This window comes from Vicugna pacos, chromosome 15 (assembly GCF_048564905.1).
Source record: "Vicugna pacos chromosome 15, VicPac4, whole genome shotgun sequence".
NCBI lineage: Eukaryota > Metazoa > Chordata > Mammalia > Artiodactyla > Camelidae > Vicugna > Vicugna pacos.
In genome coordinates, this window is record NC_133001.1 from 14799229 (window position 1) to 14823658 (window position 24430).

At 37.3% G+C, this 24430-nt stretch overlaps 1 long non-coding RNA gene across 1 annotated transcript in view; it reads left to right on the top strand.

The window, feature by feature from the left end:
* LOC116279404 (uncharacterized) overlaps window positions 1-22656 on the top strand; it is a 79267-nt gene extending 56611 nt beyond the window's left edge. The window contains exon 4 of the long non-coding RNA XR_012058946.1: window positions 22447-22656. This is a non-coding gene — a long non-coding RNA (uncharacterized lncRNA). The remainder of the gene's footprint in view (window positions 1-22446) is intronic.
* The last annotated feature ends 1774 nt before the right edge of the window (window positions 22657-24430 follow it).

The window sequence follows — 24430 nt, forward strand, 5'->3', positions numbered from 1 at the left end:
CTGCTGTCACTAGAGAAAAAAACTGTAAAACAGACAGCCTTTGCCCCAGTTCTGTCCCATTTCTTTTCTGGAGGTAGGGGATGCATGAGGCTATGCAGACAAGGAAATAGGCTTCCATATTCTGTGATCTGTCCTCATATTAACCCTGATACAGGACATAGTGTCCCAATGCCAACTGCTGGGCTCCTGTATCATTCTCAGATGGGTACTTCTCTCCCACCATATCCCCTCTCCTCTGTCTCCACCCCATGCTCTTTGTTTTTGTTTTGTTAGATTTTTTGGTCTTTATTTGTTTATTATGGTTCTTATATGAAGATCCTTGTTTAGGGTCTGAGAGGTCAGAATTACAGGCACACCCTACAGACAAACGTGTGTAATAATGAAGTGTGCCAGGAGCAGAAGGCAATATGGTTGGATAAGCAAAGAAAGACATGAGATTTGAAAATGTGAGGGTAGCCAAGGAAGGTAAAATGTGTATGCATCTAATCATCATTTTTGAAAGCCATCTGCAGAGTTGGTATAAAAGAAAGTAATAACAAAAGGAAAGCAGGATATTTCTTTCCTTTTCTTTTTCTTTTCATTTTAATTAGTTGCACAATTGAATAACTAAGCTGTGGTAGTTTGTTCCTCTTGGTAAAAATAGAAATGTCCTTCTGATAATATTCATGCTGACTATAATGAACAATGACACAAGTGAATAAAATAGGACTATATCTGTATTCAGCATTAGGAAGAAAGGAAGTCCTGAAGAGTTCTGGGAGAAACCCTAAAGATGTACTCCAAGTTGTGGCTGCAAGCAGTTTTCACAGGCCTCCCACCACTAAGTCTGTTAAGTATAGAACCATATGCTTCTTCAAGTGTAAAAATACAAAGTTGGAAAATTTACCAAGAAAAATTCTCCTGTTTCCCATTACATGTGTTGATTAGACTTCTTATTGGAAAGTGCATTGGCAAATGTCCCCCGAGTCACACCCATCAATGACGTATTGCTCATTTTTGTTTTTTGTAATACTTGACTGTACTGGAAAATACTACTTGTTTGTACATGTGTCTTGAAGGGTTGTGTAATTATTCTGGTTATAAAGTGTTGCAACATGCGTCTGCGACACGCTAGACATCATGAGATCTGTCTAAGGTAAAGAGAAAATTATATTGGCCTCCAATTTTACTAATCAAATTGACTTAGTATTTTGGTTCCATAGTCTAATAATTACTTATATTTCTATCTTTTTAATTGACAGAAGTTGGATTATGGTCAATCCTCAAGGTAAACCTCCAATTTTAAGTAATGCTACTTGGATGTATGCTTGTTATAAATATATCGTTTTAAGAAATCTGTTCTGGAACAGCCAGTGAAAATAAGTCACACATTTCACTCTTCACAATTAAAAGTGCTCTTAATTAAAAGATGATAGGTGTTTTTAAGTAAGTCAAAATTATTTTGGTCTAAGATAAAGACAAATCCTCTCCAATCAACACATTTTTCATCTTTTTTTTTTGTCCAGTTGTTTTACCAGTAGAAATAGGTAGAAGAATTTCTTAGTCTATTTTTCTGTTCTACTTGCTTAAACACACTTTGCTTGTGATGTGGGAATCCAGGTGACCCTGGGAAAAACCACAAAGTGGGAAACATTTGTTTTGGATACTGCCTCTTCTGTCCTGAAGTCACCCATGCCCTTAGGGCCCCATCTCAAGTACTCTGGTCTAAATTTTTTCATTCAGTTCCTAGTACCTCATTCTATAAGATCATGGGTATAATATTTTATTTCCCCTGTTTAAATGTACCTGCTCTGTGTTTTTTTTCCCTAAGAATCCCTGGATACACTAGTTCAAGTAATTTTTTAAAAAGTCACAACAGATACAGGAGAGAGTTAGAGATGATCAAGGAATGTAGGAATCTCCTAGCAATGATGCCCTTTCTTCATTTGTGTTGTCTTGATCATTCATTCACTTGGCATGTTTCCTGAGCACCTACCACATGCCAGGAACTGTTCTAGGCCGTTTGAATACATCAAGTACCAAGAGATAAAATTCTGTGCTTGTGGTGCTCACATTTGTACAGTTGTATATTTCTTGGAAGTGTGAATCATGCGCTTTCATATTATAAGTCATAACATCAACACATGCAATTTGGATTTTTTTCATAGTTTCCTCTGATCATGCTTTATGTCATGTCTGTATTACTTGATGAAACACAATTTACTGTCTTAGATGTGGTCATTGAAGTAACCATTCAGTAACAGACTTGTTACTCACCATAGTGAAAACAAAGTGAGAGGCTGACAGGTTAAAGTTCATCGTTTTCATAGAGGTGAGGATGCAGATCAGGATCTAATGAGGCTGTAGTCAACACATATATTTGACACCAGGAGTATCATGAGCAAATCCTATCCATTAAAATTTCCCCAGGACTCCGGAAGGTTTGGATCAAAATGCTTACTTAGGTGCGTCTCCAAAACTGCTTAGAGCCATCCACCTAAGGACACTCCATAATGGGGCTGATTTTTTAATTCAGATACTCACTTTCTGCTTAATTGTTTATCCATAGAGTAACAAAGTGAAATGGGAACATAAAAATTTAGAATAAGGAATTTGTCTGTGGAACACATATACTTAAAAAAAATTAGCTAAAGGCAGGTCAGTGATTAGTCTTGTTTTCAAACACGAAGCTATGCTAACAAATGTGTACTCTGTTTTTCCTAATAAAAATATACATGTTGTTACCATGATCATTCTGTCTTGATGTATTTTTTAAACATCTTTGGCTTGCTACACAATCGTATAAAAAGCCAGTGTTAAACAGCTCAAGTTCCTCCCGATGATTTAAATTAAAACTTGTAAGGTTCAGATTAAGGGACAGGAAATGGAGCAAAGAAGATACTAGTGGTGCTTTTGCTTCAGTTAAGTTGAAGTGTGCATGCATCTGGAAGATGCCTAATTTTAAGCTTAATTTTTAAAAGAAGGAGGAGAACAGAGGAGCATGACAAACCTTTCCTAAAATATAGTGCTGTAGGAAAAAAAATTATCTGTAGGACTGTTGTATTACGAACTTTATAAATATTAAAATAGAAGAGTAAATGTATATAATGTAATATTTATGGATTTTTAATTTATAAATGTCAATTTAGTGTCCTTTCAAAATACTGACTGAAAAAAAGAAAGACACTCTACCCTTCTTTAATAATGAATGAGCTCAGCTCTCCACACCAGAGAGAGGGAGGCAGTGAGTGTGAACTCATGCCAAGTAGTCAGCCTAGGTATGTACAAAAGAAGCAGAGGGGAAGAGGGAGGAAAGAGGAAAGAATTCGTCTGGTATGGGAAAGAACCTGGGAAGGGAAAATGAGAGAGTGTGCCTAAGGAACCCATTTTTGCTAGCTTTGACTAGGAAAAATAGGAATTTATTTAAATATTCCTATGGATGAGGAAAAAAAACAACTCAGTGAAACTGAAGAACAAATCTGATGGAGAAATAGATTTTTAAGAAATATTTTAAAATGTTTAAAGAGGATAATTTCATTTACTTCACAATAATCACCACTTTTTGAACCTGCATATTTAGAAAGCACAGCCAAACTCTTGTTATATGTTGTCTCCTTCCATCTTCACAACCTTGTGAGGCACCATAGTTATGTTCAAGCTCTATATTAAGAAACTGAGGCTTTCAGAGGTTAAGATACCCATCCAGTGTCAAGAGTCACACACAGATTTGCCTGCTTTTAAAGCCTATGCCCTAAACACATCAGTTCCTTGCACGATTTCAATACTGAGATTTATTTCACGTACTGCAATAAAATTGTGTACACGGTTTGGAATTTTCAGTTTATAAGAATACAAGAATCTTAAAATATTTCAGTTTGTTAATAATATTTGCATTGAGTAATTAGGTCTAAATTTTGAGTTGTTACTTCACTGTCTTCCCTTATGGCAGTAAGATCTTTGTCAGAGCTTCTCTCTAGAAGCTGCATACTTTTTTAAAAAATAGATTTTTTGAAAAGTTCAGAGTTTTAAAAAGTTATCTTTGAAGAGTAATCTTTCACTTTTTTTTGATTTAACAGAAACTGACCAGTTTATCTTTTAATTTATTTTCCCTGCTCTTTATTTTTTTCTTATTTTTTAATCACATGTTTAATTTGCAATCTATACAATTAGTATTACAGACAGAATCAGAACTTTTTGAACCCACATTTTCTTATGCCCAAATTCTGCTATCAAATGCAGGCACATTTCATTATTTTAAAAAGGAATTTCATATGCCAGCTGACCTGGCATTATTTAATTTCGAGCCAAAGTTTGTCTCTGGGATTTCTCTATCTTCCTTTGAGTGCCCATCTGTCCACTTCAGAGATCCTTTCCTGGGACCTTCGTGCTGACCGTTGGCCACACAGGGCACCTAAGGTGACAACCCACTCTGCCTTGACTCTTCCTCATCTCAGCATCTTCTCTACTTGTTTTATTCACTCAACAAATGTAAGACATGGTCACTGCCCTCAAGGAGTCAGTGTAGAGGGAGTTAGGTACTAATCCAACAAACAAAATCTGCGCAAGCAAAAGCAATACTGCAAATGGTGCTATAAAATGGTGCTGGTGATTTGATGCTGGGATAGTTAGTCACAGAAGTCAGACCAGACTTCCTTATAAGGAAATTACCCTTCAACTGCAGCTTGAAGGATGAATTAACAACTGGAAGAGGGCAAGAAAGAGCTTTGTGGGCTAACTACCCAATTCTCTCTGCATTACCCAGTCATCCTTTTGCACGGGTGCACACTCACACATGCACACACACACACATCATGCCATAGGTTGCCTGTGGATTGACTGCTTTGGGATTCATTGCCAAAGTGGATCAGAGTACGCCATCTTAAAAATATGCTACTTTGGTATAAAGATTATTTTAAGCTGAAGGTGTTTGAGATCAACAAAGGCAGGGGGGAAAAGCCTTCTTGGAGCTTCTCTTATCTTAGTATAAGCATCAATTTCTGGGAAATAAAGCTGCCATCAATTCCTCCTCAGGGTGGATCTACTCTCAGGAGGAGGAATACGAATTAAACATTCTCCAAGGGAGTTTCAGGCTTTCAAGGAGCAGGAAAGACAACTTACACCCCTATAAGACAAACATTACAAACTCTTCTATCTCCTGTTTTGTCTCCTAAAAACCTGTTTAACTTTCAAAACAGTCAGTTTTTTTTTTCTCCCTCTCCCCTTCACCTACTAAGATAGTATATAAGCCCTCAATTCTAACCACCCTTGAGTTCCTCATCATAGAGTATTTCTGTGAGTGTGTGTTGCACACCAATAAACTCTGGGTTTTTCCCCTCCTATTAATTTGTCTATTGTCCGTTTAATTTGCAGGCCTCAGGTACTAAACTCAAGAGGGTAGAGGAAGAGATTTTTTCCTCCTCTACAGTGCCCACCTTTGGTCCCAAGAGCTGTGCCTGGGGGAGGGAGGGCAGGGCCCTGGGGCCGACCTGGAGTGTCAGATATGGACAAGTAGCAGTTTCACTTACCGGAACTATGGCTACAATAAAAATTCATGTCAGGGACATGCCACTGACTCCAACGAGCTTCCCTAGTCCCCTCAAGTGGAGTCGTTGCTCCTTCCTCTATTCCCTTACCTACCTCTGCTGTTATACTTTCCCCACAGATTGTTTTGTTCCTATCGTTTACATATCTGTCTGCGTCCTAAGAAGGCTGTGTTTCTCGAGGACAGAGACTGTCTTTCTTACCTCTGTTTTCCTAGAACCTAGCACATAGCAACTGTGCAGTGCCTAGAGTGAGCACTCAGTAAATAATGCTGAATGAATGAGTGAATGAAATGACAAACTGTCACTGGAGTACCTCTCAAAAATGAATGAAATAAAGAACAGGAGAGTTTTACTGCTACAGGGTAAATGCACTGTCTCCTTGGACACTGAACTTATCTTATCTCTACCTCTTGGGCATGCATAGGACTAATGGGCATGGTGATACTTGCAGCATGATGCCACTAGTAGTAACCCTACCCCTGTTAAATGGAAAATCTTGGATGTGAAGGAAGAGGAGGTTGGCTGGCTTTTGGCTAATGTGTATAAAGTACCTTGCAGAATGCGTGGCATATAGTGGTTACTTAAATGTAACTTCCTATCCTCCCCTTTTCTTTGCCTTCCCAAGTCACTTCACATCTGTCCCATTCTAACGTTCCTAGGTGCACATCTTTGACATCTGTGACATATGCAGCATGGACAGGCATGTGTGATGGTGATTATGCCCAGCAAATACCTACCTGCACTTTAAGTGTGGAAACGCTGTAGGAAGGAAACAGTGGGTTCTTAGGGTACCCCTCAGGGGTGCAGCTTTGAAGTAATAGTACAGGGGGCAAACAGCACTAATTAAGCTGAATAGCTTAAAGAGCAATACGCTTTTCTCAATCTAATTCTGTAACAGACCTGAGTCTCCAGTTTTTCATTGTTGGCTCAATTCCAGCTGTGAATAGCGATCCCATTTATTTCTGAAGTGGTTTTCTTTGTGGAGGAAAAAATGTAAGATGATTACTCAGCCTGGTTTTCAGATCCCACATGTTTTTTTGGTTTTTATTTTGTTCTTTCTTAGAGCCTAAAGAGCTCCATTACACTGGAGTCTAACTACCTACTTATTTCATTTATCTTTTCTCTTCTGCCTGAAGTTACCACAATAAATGTTGTTCTCCAAACTATGCATATGTTATCTATCATTGCTAGGAAACAAAGAAAGACGTGTTGTCTTGAGAAGATTGCTATTGTTGAGCAAAGCAGCGGATGTCTTGAATCAGACCTTGTGGGCTGATTAAAACACTGATTCTCCTTCTGAAGTTGCTTTCCATTTGTTCCACTTCAGCCCCTGCTTCTGATTAGGCCAAGGATGTCCTTGGGAGTTCTGTGCTTAGAAGGAAAAATGTGTAACAGGAAAAATTTCTACTTCTCTATAATTAAGGATCTTGATATTCAATTTGGTTCACCAGCAGGGTATCCTGGTGAAGAGCAAAATATCCTTCTATCTGTTCTTTCCAAGTTATATTCTGGCAGCCACAGTCTCCCATGACCCACAAGAGAACACTCTCCACTAGCTTTTTAAAATGGTGCTTGGACGTTTCTCACAGGGTAGACGGAGAGACACAATATCCGTTTATTAAACCGAAAGGCATTGAGCCAGGCCTCCTATTAGCCAGGTCCTGTACTCGGGATTGGAAAGATCATTGACTGCTGGTCACTCTTTGACCTAACACATTTTTGACCTATGCAAGACAGAAGCAAACAGCTGTGCATGACTGAAAACCTGAGTGCAGAGCATGGGACTGGAAATAAGACAAAGTTCCCTGGATTGTTTGGCACGTACAGAACAGCTGTGGAAGTACTGTGGGCAGGTGGGAAAAGACTGTGAGCAACACAAGGACAGGAACCCTGTGTTTTTCATCTTTGTATACCTAGAACCCTAATGAAGAAAATGAACTGTTAAGAAAATATGTCAAAAATTAGGACAATGTCTTGATTCTAAGAACAAGTTCTTGGAATCTTTTTGGAAAAAGAAATGAAAGGTTAATTCAGACATACAGATCTTATTTACCATGAAACCATACTGAGCTTCAAAGCCCCGTGCTCACACAGTGGATTAGAAGTTGAAGCTGAGTAAAGTTTTTTCAACAGTGTTTTTTTGTCCATCTGAGAAAGTGATTTAAAAGACTCTCTTGTAAAACTGCCTCCCATTTTTGCCCTCAAAAATAGAAAGCATTTACTATTTATTCCTCACAAGGTACTTAATCAACATCAAGCCCTATTCCACGCCCCAAGGAAATACACACTTGCAGAGACATCGTCATCCTCAGGCGGGAAGCATGGGTGCCCCTCCCTGCCAGACAAGGGCTGAACAGGCCCGCTCAGCCTCAGCTGCAGTGTGTTGCCTCCGAGGCTCCTGCAAAATCAGAACATGCCAGGACAAGCTTATGCTTTATTTCTCAGAAATTTTATTTTGGTGACTTCCCGACTTAAAGAATATAACTGCCTAAGCACACTAAGATCCTGCCTACTACAGGAATGGAAGTGAGACTCTAACATCTGTTGCTCCCTGAGTTTCCTCCAAAACATGTTTTGTTTATTTGTTCTCAAAATTACGTTTTATGGTTGGAGGCCATAGCAATTCACCCTACCATAAAATGGTGTTTATTTATACAACAGGTTACACATTTTGGAAAACAGTTCTAGTATTTTCTTAATTTCTGTTGGCCTTACAAGTTCTTGGGAGGATGCCTGCTTGATCCTAGTGATTTATTTAAGTGTATTTTGTCATTTAGTCCTGAAACCTTTTTATGAATTTTACTATTACGTATCCTAATAGTCTCTCTCTACCCCCTAAAAGGTAGGTTCAATTTAGTTAAAGTTCATAAACCTTCACTGAGATTTACTGTGTGTCCAACATTGGGAGTCAAATAAGGAACAGACATAATCCTCTTCCTTAGTGTGATGTTTCTCAACTGGGAGAGAGAAGGATGGAAGTCAGAACCTCCTGAGCTCCAAGAGGGAGGGGAAAATGTATAAAACTTGACATTATATTCAATATTACAATATAATTTTTTATTTGTAAAACAAAATATGTTATTTCATACATGAACAATAGAAAGTAAAGCTTGAAAAATGATTTGAGACATAGTAAATGCAAAAGATGCAGAGAGTCTCAGAATTAAGGATGGCTTTGAGGTTTTTAAAAGCTGACAAATGCTGCTCAGGCTAGTGGCAGAGCCTAATGTGTACAGAAAATGTAGAATCACTGCATTGTCCATTTGAAAATAGTGGCATTTATGCAAGGAGTAACAGAAACACCATAGGGTGCAGAGACTAAGGGCAAGTAGGGAGTTAGGAGGATATTACAGAAGTAGGGACATTTTAGCTGACTTTTAAAGAATAGGCAGAAAATCAACAAGTGGAGAAAGGAGAGATGACCTACAGGCAGAGAAAAAGCTGTGTCCAAAGGCTCAGAGACATGAAGGAGAAGGTATACTCAAAAGGTGTAAGAGCTCTTACCCCTTTGGAAGATGTAAGAAGGCACACGCAGGTGGTATAAGTAGCCCAGGATGGATTGGGTAGGGTTGGAGGAAGTAGGATAGAAGGACTGCAAAAGCGTTAAATGGCATACTAGGAGTTCACTTTTTATCCTGAAGACCAGTGGCTCCTCATCAGAATCATTTGTTCAGTTTTTCAGAACAGTTTTATTGAGATATAACTGCATACATTAACCTACACTTAGAGTATATAACTTGATACATTTTTGACATGTGTGTACGCTCATAAAATCATCACCACAGTCAAAATAATGAATATCTCTATCAGCCCCAAAAGTTTCCTTGTACCCCTTTGTGATTCCTCCCTTTCACCCCTTCTTACTTTCTCCATCCCTAGGCAACCACTGATCTGCCTTCTGTCACTGTAGACTAGCTTGTGTTCACTAGAATTTGTGTTCACTAGAATGGAATCATACAGCAGGTACTTGCTTTTTGTCTAGCTTCTTTTACTCAACATAATTATTTTGAGATAGATTAGTTAATATTGTATGTATCAGTATTTTATTTCTTTTATTGTTGAGTGATATTCCATTGTATGGACATTCAATAATTTGTCTATTCTCACCTGTAGATGGACTTTTGGGTTGCTTCCAGTTTGGGCTTTTATTAATAAAATGGGTATGAACATTCAGCTACAAGTCTTTGTATGACTATGTGGCTTCAATATAGTAGTGTATGTTTAACTTTTTGAGACACTGCCAAACTGTTTTCCAAAATGACTATAATATTTTATATTCCCACCAGTAGCGTATGAGCCTTCCAATTACTCCCCATCCTCACCAGTACTTGGTATGGTGAGTTTTAAAATTTTAGACATTCTAATAGATGTGATTTTAACTTACAATGTGGTTTTAATTTGCATTTCCCTAATGACTAATGAGGTTGAATATTTTTTCATGTGCTTATTTTACCATTTGTATATCTTCTTTGGTGAAATGGTTATTCAGATCTTCTGTTTATATTTGTATTAGGGTGTTTGTGTTCATAATAATAAGTTTTGAGAGTGATTTATGTGTTCTCAGTACAAGTTCTTTATTTGACGTATGATTTGCAAATATTTTCTCTGTGACTTGTTTTTTCATTCTCTTAACAGTATCTTTCAAAAAGTTCTTAATTTTGATGGAGTCCAGTTGATCAATTATTTCTTTTATGGAGTAAGTTGGGTAGTTTTTGTGCTTGTTCTTAATACTGATTCCTGGGCCTCTCCCCTCAAGACCTTCATTCAGTAAGTCTGAAAAGAGACTTGGACTTCTGAGTATGTACAAAATTTCAAAGGTGATTTTGATGTTCAGCTACTATTGACAATATTGCATAAAACATTAAAGGTGGTGGGATGTTGTATTTATTTTTTGAATGCTTGGGAGTTTGTTTAATTATTTCCTTATAGTTCATCCTGTTTCAGAAAGACTTTAAGATAGTTTACACGGGTCCAAGATAACATAACTTGAAAGTAGATAGAAAAAAATAAAAGTAAGGTGGGACGTAAATTGCAGCCTTTAATGGCAATAAAAATGCATACTCTATTGATCTGCACATTGCCTCTAACCTTTCCAGCAATTCAATGTGTATAAGGTACAAACAAGCCAATTCTTTAAGAGACATTAAGTACTGACTACACATGAATGCCTCCTGAGGAGCCTTATAAGGACAGAGGACCAAGGCTCTGTACAACAACAGCAAGTTTCAAGGGACAGTTTGTTATAGTAGTTCAATATGGGCCAATCCCATTATGATTAGGTGCAATTCAGTAAAAGTCAATCTTTCAGGGAACCATTAAAACAAAGAATAGATATCAGCTCTCTGATGATCTAAACTGTGTACAAAAGTATACATTAAACCATACAGACTATAAGGAAGGGTAAATGATCCTTCTTTTAGGCAATGGTCTGTGCTTTCTCTTAGACAAGTTTTTGATAAATATTGTTTGGATGCTGGGAAGATGAGCCCAGAATTCTACTCCCTGTTTCTCTATGCTGCTTGTTGAATATAGACCTGCTTGTTAAGGGAGACAGTTGAGTTGGGGGTTAGCATCCCTTCGCAAAGGTTACCTAACAGAGCCATCTCACTTCTGCCAGAATCAAGGGAATCTCATAAGTAAGGCCAAGAACCCATTGGAGGTCTTAAAGCATAGGATTGAATTGGCTTATATTTTAGAAAGATGATTTTGGTAGCATTGTGGAGAATCGGCATTGAAATGGGCAGAGAAGCTAAGGAGGTAGGAGACTATTGGAATAGTGTAGGTAAATGATAGTAAGGAGCTTGCTCTGTGATGATTGTAGTGGAGACTAAAAGGCAGGGTTTCAAGAGTGATTTCAGAGATAGAAACAACAGATGGAGTGATGGTTTGATATGAGCATTGAGGGAGAAGGAGTTGAAGATGATGATAAGATTATTCTAAATTGACCAACTGGGGAGGAAATGGGACCATTAACTGCAATTTAGAACAGAGGAGGAAGAACAGGTTGCAGAAAAAATCATGAGTTTGGCATCTGATGTTTGGAGCTTGTGTATTTGAATTATCCAAGTGAAAATAGTAGTAGAATGTTAAAGATAAAGATCTGGAGCTCAAAAGAGGGATGGCTGGAGATAAAGATTTGAGGATATCAACACACAGGTAAGTGGTGATTGAAATTTGGGGAATGGATCAGAATACCTGGGGAGATTCTATAGAAGGGGAAGAGAAGAGGTTGGAACACTGCGAATAGGGAGTTTAAAAGTAAGACATTTTCTAAAATACTCTTCAGTAAAGATGAAAAAAAAAGATTTTCTCTGTGTCTAGTCCTACATTTCACATTTGCTCCTATCATGACCTCGTTCCATTGAGTCTCAGCCTGATTTTGAACATTCTGTGTCATTAAAAAAAAAAAAAAAAAACTTTTGTTATTGGGTTTTGCAGCCCTTGAAAGTTATTTCTGTAATATTTTTTTGCCCTGTGTAATTTCTGACCTACCATTTCCTGGACCTTACTGATCTCATCTAAAATTATGTCTGGTTTATTTTGTATTTAGCCATGATATATTTTTATTAGAGTAGGAGGTCTTTTTAACTTTGAGGTTCAATTTTTCCCAGGCTTCTAATGTGGTATTTTATACCATTGCTAGAATATACAGTGACTTATTACATCTGTAATTCTCCATTCCATTATTTTCTAAACAATACTCATATTTTTATCAAAGTTACCAACACAAAAACAAAATGATATGATTTCTAAGTTTTTTTCTCTTTCATGATAATGTTGAGCTGACTTGTAATTACATTATGATCACCCTTTTGGCACAGTTTGACTTATCTCAAAAATATTTTTGCATCAGCCCTTGAATTTCTCTAAGCCTTCTTATTCAATAGTCATTCATTTGCCTGTATGAGTGAAAAACATATCTTTTTCAATACCTCACATAAATATCTCTATGAATTATTTTATTGAAGTATAATAAATATGCAGAAGAGTATAAAATTCTTAAGTGCTCACTTTAATGAATTTTTACACAGTGAACATATCCACGTCAACTCCACTTAGTTCAAGAAATAAAGCACTACTAGCACCTAAGAAATCCCCACCTTGTACCCTTTGTTACTCTCTCCACTTTCTGAATAGTAATTACTCTTCTGACTTCTAACCCAATAAATTAGGTTTGCCTTTTCTGAGTGTCATATTAATGTTATCATACAACATAGTCTTCTTGCTTCTGGCTTCTTTCATTCAACATAATGCTTTTGAGACTCTGTCATTTATTTTGTTTCTTGGCTTGTTTCCTTTCGTTGTGTAGTACTCCATTGTCTGAATATATCTCAGCTTATTTTTCCATTTTCCTGTTCATGGGCATTTGGATTGTTTCCAGTTTCTGAATATCTCAAATAATGCTGCTGTAAACTTTGTAAATGTCTTTTGGTGCACACATGTACACATTTTATTGGATACATATGCAGTGATGAAATTTTATAAAGAAATGCAGTACTATTGGTTTCTCTGAAGATTCTTTTGGATTTTAAACATATTCATCATATTGTCTGTGAATAATGATAGTCTTATTTTTCCTTCATTCTAATACATTCTATTGTATGTTTTTCTTGACTTACTGTTCTGGAGTCAGAAAAATAATGAATAGCAGTGATAACAGTGGACATCCTTGCCTTATTCCCAATCTCAGGGAAAAGCTTTCAATATCTCAAATTAAGTATGACATTTACTGTAGGTATTTTGTAACTATCCTTTTTCAAGTTAATGAAGTTCCCTTCTAGACCTAATTTGTTAAGAGGTTGTTGTTGTTTTAGTATTATATAATGAATAATTGTTGAATTTTTAAAATTGTTAATGCTGTTTCTGCATCAGGTGAATTTAACACAAAATTGATATCTTGTATTCTGTTAATGTCATGAATTACATTGATTTTCAAAGATGAAACCCACATTGCATTCCTGGAATAAACTCGGTTGTGATATATTATCCTATTATGCATCACTGGATTAAATTTGCTGATACTTTGTTTAGGAATTTTGCATGTGTCATGAAAAAGATTGGCCTGTGATGTTCCTTTCTTGTATTGTCCCTGTGAGGTTTCAGCACCAGACTATTTTGGTCTCATTAAACAAGTTGGCAAGTGCCCCTTTTTAGTCTATTCTCTTGAAGATCTAATTAAGATTGGTGTCATTTCTTCTTTAATTGTTTGGTAGAATTCACCAGTAATGTCATCAGGCCTGCATAGGGTTTTCGTCTGTCAGGGGAAGGTTTTAAATTAGAGATTAAACGTTTAAATAAATATAGAACTATTCATATGTTCTACTTCTTTTTGCGTAGATTTTATGAGTTATGTTTTCTAGGAATTTGCCAGTTCATTGAAATTTCAAATGAACTAACATAAAGGTGTTCATAATATTTCATTATCTTTTTAATGTCTGTAGGATATATAGTGATATCTCGTTTTTATTTCTGACAGTAGAGATTCATGCCTTCTTTTTCACTTTTTCCTTGACCAGCCTTATCAGTGGTAAATCAATTTTATTGCTCTAATGATTTTCAGGTCCCTTTACACTTCTAAAAATTGAGGACCATAAAGAACTTTTGTCTGTGTTGGCTCTATTTATCAGTATTTATCATATTAGAAATTTAAATTGTGAAAATTTAAAAATATGTATTTATTAATTCATTTAAAATCTATTACACTTTAATCAAATAACATTATTTTATAAAAATATCTCAAATTTAAGTGAAAATAGCAACATCTGTAAAGCACAAATTGATAAGAATGACTGTCCTACACTTCAAATCTCTTTTATATCAGATTTACTAGAACAAAGCTGGATTCTCTTATCTACTTTTATTTTTGATTTGTTGCAGTTCTAAATGTCATGTAGCCACTGGAAAACTTTACTATGTACTTGTGAGGGAATAAAGATGAAAAAGGAAAATAACATACAGTGATGATGATAATGATTAAAATAATCTTCACCTTATAGATCCCTTGACCTCAGGGACGTCCAATAGTCCTGAGATTACATTTTAAGAACGTCTATGTTAGTCATGGTTGACACACCCTTTCCAGCTCCTTATCCTTCAGATTTCAGCTGGAATGTTGTTTCCTCAGGGAAGCCTTCCCTGTCCTTCAAAACCACATTAGATTCCCTGTTCGATAGTCAGGATTTACTTAGTCCTATTTTAAATATCTAGTACCTCCAGCCTGTAAACTTCTTAGGGGCAGGGACTGTATCTGTCTTATTTACCATTATGCCCTCCTTGTCTAACAAATGCCCAACTCTTAGTTCCCCCTAATACATATTTGTTGACTGGATGAGCTGCCTTAGTCTAGATCAAGACTCCTCCTTTTTAGCTAAGCAGCTCTTCCAGTTTTCCACTTTTTACTCACCATGTCCCCCACCCTACCCCACCCCAACATGAGGCCCAAGAGAAATTTGGACTAGAAGAGGAATTTGAATAACAAATATAGCATCAGAAGCAGAGAAACCATGCCCTTCTGGTGACTCAACCTTTGTTTTCATCTCAGACATCTCCAGGATCTTCCCTTAGGACAGATTTTCTCTCTGAGAGGCCTCTTGGTCCTTCCCCTAAATACATGAGTCCCTTTCCCAGCACACAGTCTCCATCAATGGAGTCAAAGTTGTGAAGAGGCTAGTTCTGGACGCTGTTAGTATAGTGTTAGTGGCTTTTTTCACTTTCTAAACTTCGAATCCACACTTTTTTTAATAACCACTTACCAGATCGCCTGATTGCCTGGTTATTGATAATTCAAAATCACTTAAGTCTGAAAACCTTAAATTTCTTCAAAACTCAGTTGACATTTTGGTCTTCTAGAATCTCCTGGGCAGCTCTATCAGAGGGTATAAGGTCTGTGTAGAGACATAACTGCTGCCCCTCTGGAAGGCAGACCATACCCACATCTTCAGAATCAGAGGTCAGGAAGGCATCACCCTTAGGATCACAGACTGGCCCCTGGCTGGCCCTACAAACCCTATTGTTTAATTACTATTTGTATACTTCGGGGAGAAAATAATTTTCATGTTATTCCTCTGCTATAGAGCTGATAGGATTAATACTTATTATTGGAGCCACAGGTTAAATAATTCTCAAGGTGACTGCTTAACGGGTACAGGGTTTTCTTTTGGGATGACGAAAATGTTTTGGAATTAGAGGTGATGCTTGCACAATGTTGTGAAGGTACTTAAATGTCACTGATTTGTACACTTTAAAATGGTTAATCTTATGTGAATTTTACCTCAATTTTAAAAAATAATAATCCTCAGGGAGCATAGAATTTCTCTCACAAGAAAATTCTAGGAATTTCAGCTGGTCATCACTGAGGTCATAGAATTCTCTGGAGACGCGGCCATCTGTGCTTGCCCCTCCCCACCACCCTGCACTCCCCTGTATCATTTGAAGCCAGCTGGATTTAATCTACTACAAAGATTCCATTTTAGAAAACAACCTCTAGCACCAAATTGTTGGCACAGAGCAACAGCCGTAATGGAAGCAAATAAAAATAACTACTGACTGGTCTCAGAATATATCTTTATAAGGATATTTTTCTCTGTAATGTCATTAATCAAAATATTCTTTTGATGTCACACTATAGAATACATGAGATGGATTTTGGTTTCATGAAGTTTTAGTCACACTCAATTAACAATACGTGCAATTTGAATGGATTTCAAGAGCTATACTATTCTTACTGCAAGTGAATTCATTTCCTCAGTCAACAAATAATTTTTGAGGACCTTCTATGTGTCAGTCAGGGTATTAGGTGCTAGTAATACAGAGATGAATAAGGCATGCCCCCTACACAAAAATTTATGGTCAAATAATCACATTAATTATGTAGATGATTGTGTTTCCAACATAGAAAGCTGTGTCAGAAGGCAAAGGTGAGCTTCAGGGCACCAAGAGCCTGTTTGGCATGATCACTGCTGTGTCCCTGGGAATACGTAATAGGTCTGGCACGCTGAAGAAACTCATCCAATATTTTTTGATAAATGAATGAAGCTTTCCACAATTATATATTATTTTCACTGTTTTATGTGTTTTTTATATAGTCCAGCATGACTCAAACCAGAAATGACTGGTTTATTGGCTATAATATGAAAAAGATAATTAGTGTATTCTTTTTTACCATTCTCAGCATACAAATATCATTTTCACGTCAAAACTTCAGATTATCTGCTTTTAATTCATGTATCCTGATCCCATAAGTGGGCTGAGGGCAATAGAAAAATGCTTGTGGGAAAAAGACATCCATCCTCCTCTGCAACCTCTTTACTACCCCCGTCCCCAAATCCTCTCTGTTCTCCAAAGATGCTGACATCCACATCAGCCTCTATTCTCTGCCCCAGGCACTTGGACTTAATGGCTTAGTTTTGGGATGATTGCCCTGATTTGGTCCATGATGCCCCTACTGAAGGCAACTTTCATTTCAACCCTACCCTGAACCTCGGCCAGAAAGAGGTGGAGATCTTGCAATGGTTCTGAAGGACCAGGCTAAGAAGTTTACTAATATCCCTATTTATTCAGTACATGTATTTTTTAAAAAGGTTAGTATCATTGCCCAGGAATTAGCCACTAGTGTCCAGCACAAAACAAGGTGGGTTAATACCATACATTATAAGACACCTGTCAACAATGGGGACAACACTCCTTTTCTAAGATTCTTTTTTTTTTCCTTTTTTCTTTTTCCTTTTCCAAGATTCTTAAACCAGGTCAAACTATCTGACAGGTAATGACCCGTCATTACCTGTCCCACCCATCCCACCCTTGGGCTATGTTAGGAAGATACTAGGAGGGAGGGTGTCGGGCTTGTGGGTTATCCTCCCTCAGGGGAGAAGGAGGCGTCTTCTCCCACTCTAAGCCAAGTGGGCAGGGGAGGAGCATGAGAGCCCAGTAGGAAGCCTGAGTAATAAGAGGCTGTGAGACGTAGCACTGAGGGGCCAGGTGGTGGCTATGGAAGAGGTAGAGCTGGGGTGGGTGACATCTCCCACTTCAGGGATTCCTACAGCTGGCAAGCCTTGCCTCTGAAGAACTCACACATGCACTCCACAAGGAGGGCAGAATTGAGTGACTGTCACACAGAGGGCATCTTCAGAACCACAGTGTTAACTAGGGAGAAGCAATAACCCACCAAGAGAGGAGGAGATCCTTGTCCCAGTCACATGCCTGTCCTGCCCAACACTGCAAAATCCAACTTTGGAAGAGGAAAGGGGGAGACATCTCAGAACCAGGCTTTCTAATAATCAGGGCCCCAGATCAGTTCTGTACTGGGAGAAGGGGAAATGAGATTTCAATTGACAATGAGATTGAAGTCTTTTAATAGACAGAGTTTTAATAATCAAAATGAGTAGTTATGAAATCTGAAAGCTGAGAATCTAACTTCCCTGTATCTTCTCTAAGTTTTTAGGAGCAGAAAGGGGAGATTCCATAGAGCTCTGTTGAAAGTAAGGATTGAAGAAAAGTAAATTCTTTTCAAGTCTAAATTTTCTAAGTTGAATCCTAAGCAAGCCCTCCTGGAACAGAGTTGTATCAGTTGATACGTAATAATGGAGATCAGCTTCAACTCTGGCTGGCACATCGAGCTCTCAAACAGGACCACTTTCATGGGTGCAGCCTCACAGGGGCTCCATGCTCAGGGTTTAATGTTCTGTGGTCACAAACTTGAAGTTCTTAGCATTTTCATCTTCAAATTTGTGTTTTGAAAATGCATTCTGGATGGGGCAGTGAAGCATGTGCCCCGGGATTGGAGCTTAGCTCATGCACAGTCCCACTTCCCACCACCTCCATGGATGGGTTCTTCACTGCCTACTGCCCTGTTCTCTGATTCTCAGAGCACCATCCAGTCTCCACCTCGCTGCCTCCACCCAGTAGAGGCTGCTGCCTGTTGCCCTCTGTGGGGATCTGGGTGCAGGCATAGGGAGGTTGGGTGGGGTCAGGCAGCTATGGGACGTGCCATCCCCACCCTGGGCTAATAGCACTATAGCATGTGTCAGGGACTTGGCAGAATGAGCCTGTAGCCTACCCCTGATCCAGGAATCTCATGCATCCAGGTGTCTTCTGTGGCGGGGTGGGCAGTAGGCGGATGGCAAGGGGAGACTTCCTCACCCCTCACTGAGGAGCAGTGTATTGTTCTAGTGGCTAGTGGGGAGGGGGCAGCGGTTGGTGGGCCACGTGTGTCCCCTTCCACTGCTGGAGAGGTTCTACATTCACCGCATGGATGCCCATGCCTGAGGGAGCACTACATTAAATAGCAAATCAAAAGAACCACGATGTGCTGAGAGAGAGAAAGTGGAAGAAAGGGAAAAGACTTATATTCAAATCCCTTTAACAATACACGTTTCCTGCTTTTTGAACAAAGAGCCCTACATTTTCCGTTTGTCCCAGGCCCTGCAGTTATGTAGCTGCCCCTGCTCTTAAGCCTCATTTCCCCAGGGAAGGACTAATTTCCTATTTGTGAGTGTCCTGAACCTGGCTCACATGGCCTGAGGTTGTGACAATGCTTTCCAGCCAGCTTGCTACCTCAGTACAGAAGCAGATACAAGTTCAGAGGCCTGAAGCTTATACAATACCAGGGGCATCCCTTTAAAAATTATGAATACAAAATTGCTACATCCTTTCCTAGGACCCCGGAGGAGGTCTGTGCAAAGGAGGGGTCCTGAAACGCACACCTCGTTAGCTTTATGTCACTCCACCTCTGCATTCATAGCATGCCCTCTGCCCACTCATGGGCCTACTTTAAGAATCTAGAGGTTTCTTGAAAGTTGCAGAACCTCTGTTGCTTACTCTGAAACCCACAAATCACAAGCTAAGTGGTCATATTTTTTTGACAGGGGAAGTGTGAACTTTTGTTGAGGTCCCCGCAACTGTGGTATCTTTCTTCCACTTTTTTTCACTTGTGGCCTCCCTGGGAGGCCTCTTGTGTGGAACTATTCCTAGAATTTCTTTCTTTATGAAAACTCTTGTAAATTAAATGATGCTGGAATGCTAAATTCTGCTTACATTTACATTCTACAATGTAAAAAAAAGGAAAAAAATTCTCTTCTTTCTTCAGTTATTGCAGTCTCTCCTTAATTGATCTTACCCCTATTTGAGAAGCTAAGTGGTTGTATACAAATTGAAAGCACAGACAAGTGTAACAATTCCTTTAAAAAATAAGAATACCAATTTTTTAAAAATTATACAGAAATATAATGTAACACAAGAATATGTTATACACACACACACACACACACACATATATGGAAATTACTGAAACAAGAACATCTTTATTTTTATAAAATTCTGTTGGAGATTCACTCCCTTCCCCTACACGAGTTCTTTATTCCTATGAACTTTTCCCAGAGAGGTAAAATGCAATAAAAATTGCAACTGCTTTAATTCAAGGGAGAGGAAAAATTTTGCTACATTGTGGGGAAAATGTTGTTTAAAGACTGAATTATCTATATTAGTCTTATAACCTGACAAAATTCACCAGATAATTGCCTTTCATTTCAGTATGGCACTGATTGTAGCCTAAGTCTGTAATGAAATGGTGGAGCATAGATGATTACAGATTAGTTTGTTGGCTCTATCAATGACAGAATATTCTGGCAAACAATTCACCTACTATTGGGAAATACAATTTATTAGGTTAATTTTAAAAAAAAAGACTTTAACTCAGGTCAGTTGAAATTGCTCTTATTTGTGAGGTTGCTTTGTGAAGGAAGTGGTCTCAATGAATTAAGGAATTTTGTGTTGGTATTAATCAGGATAGAAGGCCTTTTATTATAGTAACAAACAATCCCCTTATCTCAGAGGCTTGCTCACAACAAATATTGACTTCTTGCTCACTCTACGTGCCGAATCCAGGTCAGCAGGAGTGTTCATCATGGTGACTCAGGGACCAAGGTTCTACCTCAACATGTACTTCACTTAGTAGGAGAGATGAGAAACATGTGAATGATATACTGGCTCTTAAAGAATTTGCCTGGAAGTGACACATTAATAGTTGTATTCTAAAATTTATATGGAAATATCAAAGACAAAATTGGTCAAGTCACTCTTAAAGAAGATGAATAAATTTGGGGTATTTGCTCTGTAGATTTCAAGACATTATAAAGCATCAGTTCTTAACATGGTATATAGTATTAGTGCTGGATAGACAAATATATCAATGGAACAGAATTAAAGCCCCCAGATAGACACTGGTATATATAGGTAATGGATGTATGACAGAAGTGGTGCTGCAGATAATGGGGAAAGGAGGGACTTTTAAACAAATGGTACTAGATTAATATATCCATATGGGAAAAATTATATTGTATCTAACCCACTTTATAATCAAAGTAAATTTCTGGGAGAAGTAGAGAATGAAGAGTCAGAGGCAAAATTAAAGCCTTTGAAAGTAAGGTAGGAAAATATCTTCAAGGCAACAGAGTACAGAAGGATTCCTTAAACAAAGCACAAAATGTCCAACATAGAGAAAAAGCTTGAAAAGTTTTAAACTCCATTAAAATTAAAATTTTCTGGTTATCAAAAGACATCATAGAGTGCAAAGGCAAGTGACAACTAGAAGATATTTGTAGTGTGTTACTAAGATCTAATATTTGGAATATCTAAGAGCTGCTACAAATCAGTAAGAAAATGGCAAAATATTCAGTAGATAAAAGGGCAAGAGACTTGACCAAATCGTTCACAAAAGAAGAAGCTTCAATGGCCCACAAACATATGAAAACATGTTCAACCTAATCAGTTATCAAGAAAATGCAGCTACAGTAAGATACCCTTTCATACCCATCAGATTGACAGCAATTTAAAAATAGACAGTTTGATATATTGATGAGCTTTTGTATTAATGGGAACTCAGCTGTGCTGGCAAGAGTATAAATGGGCACAAAAACTTTGAAAAATAGTTTGACATTACCTCATAAAGGTGATTAGAGGCACACTTTACAACCCAGGAATTCTACTCCTAGTTAGATACTCTAGTAACCGCCTCATGCTCATCAGAAGATACAGAGAATACTTATGGAAGCATTAATAATAGCCTTTATATTAGTCAAGTTTCTCCAGAGAAACAGAACTAATGTTCTGGATGTGTGTGTGTGTATGTATGTGTGTATAAAGGGATTTATTTTAAGGAATTGGCTCATGCCATTGTGGAGGCTTGGCAGATCCAAAGTCCGATGGGAGGTTAGCACACTGGAGACCCAGGAAATAACTGCAATTCAAAGGCAGTCTGCGGCAAACCAGGATGAGCCGATGTTGCAAATGAAGAGCAGTCTGCTGGCAGATTTCCCTCTTTCTCAGAGGAGATCAATCTTTTGTTCTATTCAGGCTTTCAACTGATTGAATGAAATCTACCCACTTGATGGAAGGTAATCTGCTTTACTTAAAAGTCCAAGAATTTAAATTTAAATCTCATCCAAAAATACCCACACAGAATCATCTAAATATTGGCACAGTGGCCAAACTAGAAACAATCTAAATGTCCATCTGTGGTAAATTAAATGAATAAATTGTAGCTTATATATATATATATATATATAATTAATACTAAATTAGTGTTGTGGTGAGCAGAATTCTAAATTGGCCCCCTAGTAATCTCTGCCCCTGCTGGTATACTCTGTATAATCTCTAGTTGAATGCAGGCAGAATAAATGACTTGCTTCTAACCAATAGAATATGACAAAGATCATGGGATGTTACTCTCTTGATTAGTTTCTGCTGTATAGCAAAGGTGATGGGGCTATCTTCCTCATGACTCTGTCTATGTGTGTGTGTGTTTGTTTCCATATATTTGTGTAAGTACATGTATGTGTATATACATACATACTTATACACATATCTCTCTCTATATAATAATAAATATAACCTCTCTATATTATATATAATCTCTCTACATATGTAACAGACTCCTTTCTCCTGCTGGCCTTGGAGAAGCAAGCTGTCATGAGTTCTAAAGCTGCAAGAAAATGAATTCTGCCAACAACCTGAATGAGCTTAAAAGTAGAGCCCTCCCCAGTTAAGCCTCCAGATGAGAATGCAGTCTAGCTGACACTTGGCAACAACTTTGTAAAACCCTGAGCAAAGGACTGAATTAAGTCACATCTAGACTCTTGACTCTGTGGAAACTGAGACAGTAAATGTATGATGTTTTAAATCACTGAATTTGTGGTAATTTGTTATACAGCATGCAAAACTATTGCAACTACACAGAAATAAAAATCAACAAACTACACCTATCTGTATCAATATAGCTGAATCTTATAATGTTGAGCAAAAGAAACAAATCATAAAGAATACAGACAATATGACTCTATTTAGATGATGTTTCAAAGCAAATAAAACCCAACCAACACGTAATTTAGGAAGGCATGCATAAAGGTTAAAGTTATTTTAAAAAGAGTAAAGGAAAAAAAAAATCACAAGAGTTGGGAGAGTAGGTTGCTTCCGGACGAGAGTACAGGACCCACACGGAGCTTCTAAAATATTTGTAATGTTATATTTTATAACAAGCGCTCACTTTATAATTACATATATGTACTTTTTTATATGTATACAATATGTTTAACAATGAAGCTAATATAACATTAAAACAATTTAATTTATAAAGTGTACCCCAAAATTCCTGTATTTATGGCCAGTTCCCCTACAACCCTACAACTTAATGCCCTCTCTTTATGGTGGAGTTATTTGAGGTCAGACAAACCTAAATTCAAATCTTAATTCTGTCACTTCTTTGCTGTTTGATCCTTTTTTTTTTTCCTTATTGAATTATAATCAGTTTACAATATTGCATCAATTTCTGGTGTACAGCACAATGTTTCAGTCATCTATATACATACATATATCTCTTTTCATTATAGGTTACTACAAGATATTAAGTATAATTCCCTGTGCTGTACACTATAAATTTGTTGTTTATCTATTTTATATACAGAAGTTAGTATCTGCAAATCTCAAACTCCCAATTTATCCCTTCCCAACCCCTTACCCCCCTGGTAATTATAAGTTTGTTTTCTATGTCTGTGAGTCTGTTTCTGTTTTGTAAATAAGTTCATTTGCATATTCTTTTTTTTTTTTGATTCCGCGTGCAAGTGATATCATATGGTATTTTTATTCTCTTTCTGGCTTACTTCTGCTGTATGGTCTTAATGCAGAGCTAGAAGCTCAATAGCCAGACTCCAGACTGTTCACATGAAAGGGCTATAATAAAACAATAATTGAAAAATCACTACCTTGTTTAATGAAAAAAATAAATATAAAATCAACAATTATGGGTTCTAGCTATACACATAAATACTATGTATATGTATTTAATTAAAAAATATTAGTGATCAACCAACAGTGTGGAGAAACTGATACTCATATGGTGCCGGTAGCATTACAAATTGATGCAGTCTTTTAGTGGAGTAGATTTAACCATGTTAGAAATAGGAAGTGCAATATTAAAATATTGCCATTCTTTGACCCGGATTTCTACATTGGGAAATTTAAGGTTATTTAAGAAAATAATCTCAAAAAGTCAGAATTGGGCCAGTGTGTAATAAGGCAGAAATATTTATGAAAACAAAACATGAAAGAGTTCAGATTCTTTATTCATTATAAATTCTCAAAATAGAGCACACTGACAATAAAAGTACTGTGATGAATATATGCCTTATATTGCTATATGGATATTTTAAACAATAGCAAATGGACAACCGGAACTAAACATACATTCGCATGCTGTCTGTACGATGAAAAGTATCTGCAGAAGCATTGAAAATATCAGAGGGAGTTAAAACAATATAAATAGTTGTGTGAATTTGATAGGAATGTTCAATGAAATGATTATGATTTTAAAAATAAGTGGATACATATGCAACCTGAAAGAATATATTTAATGATGGAAT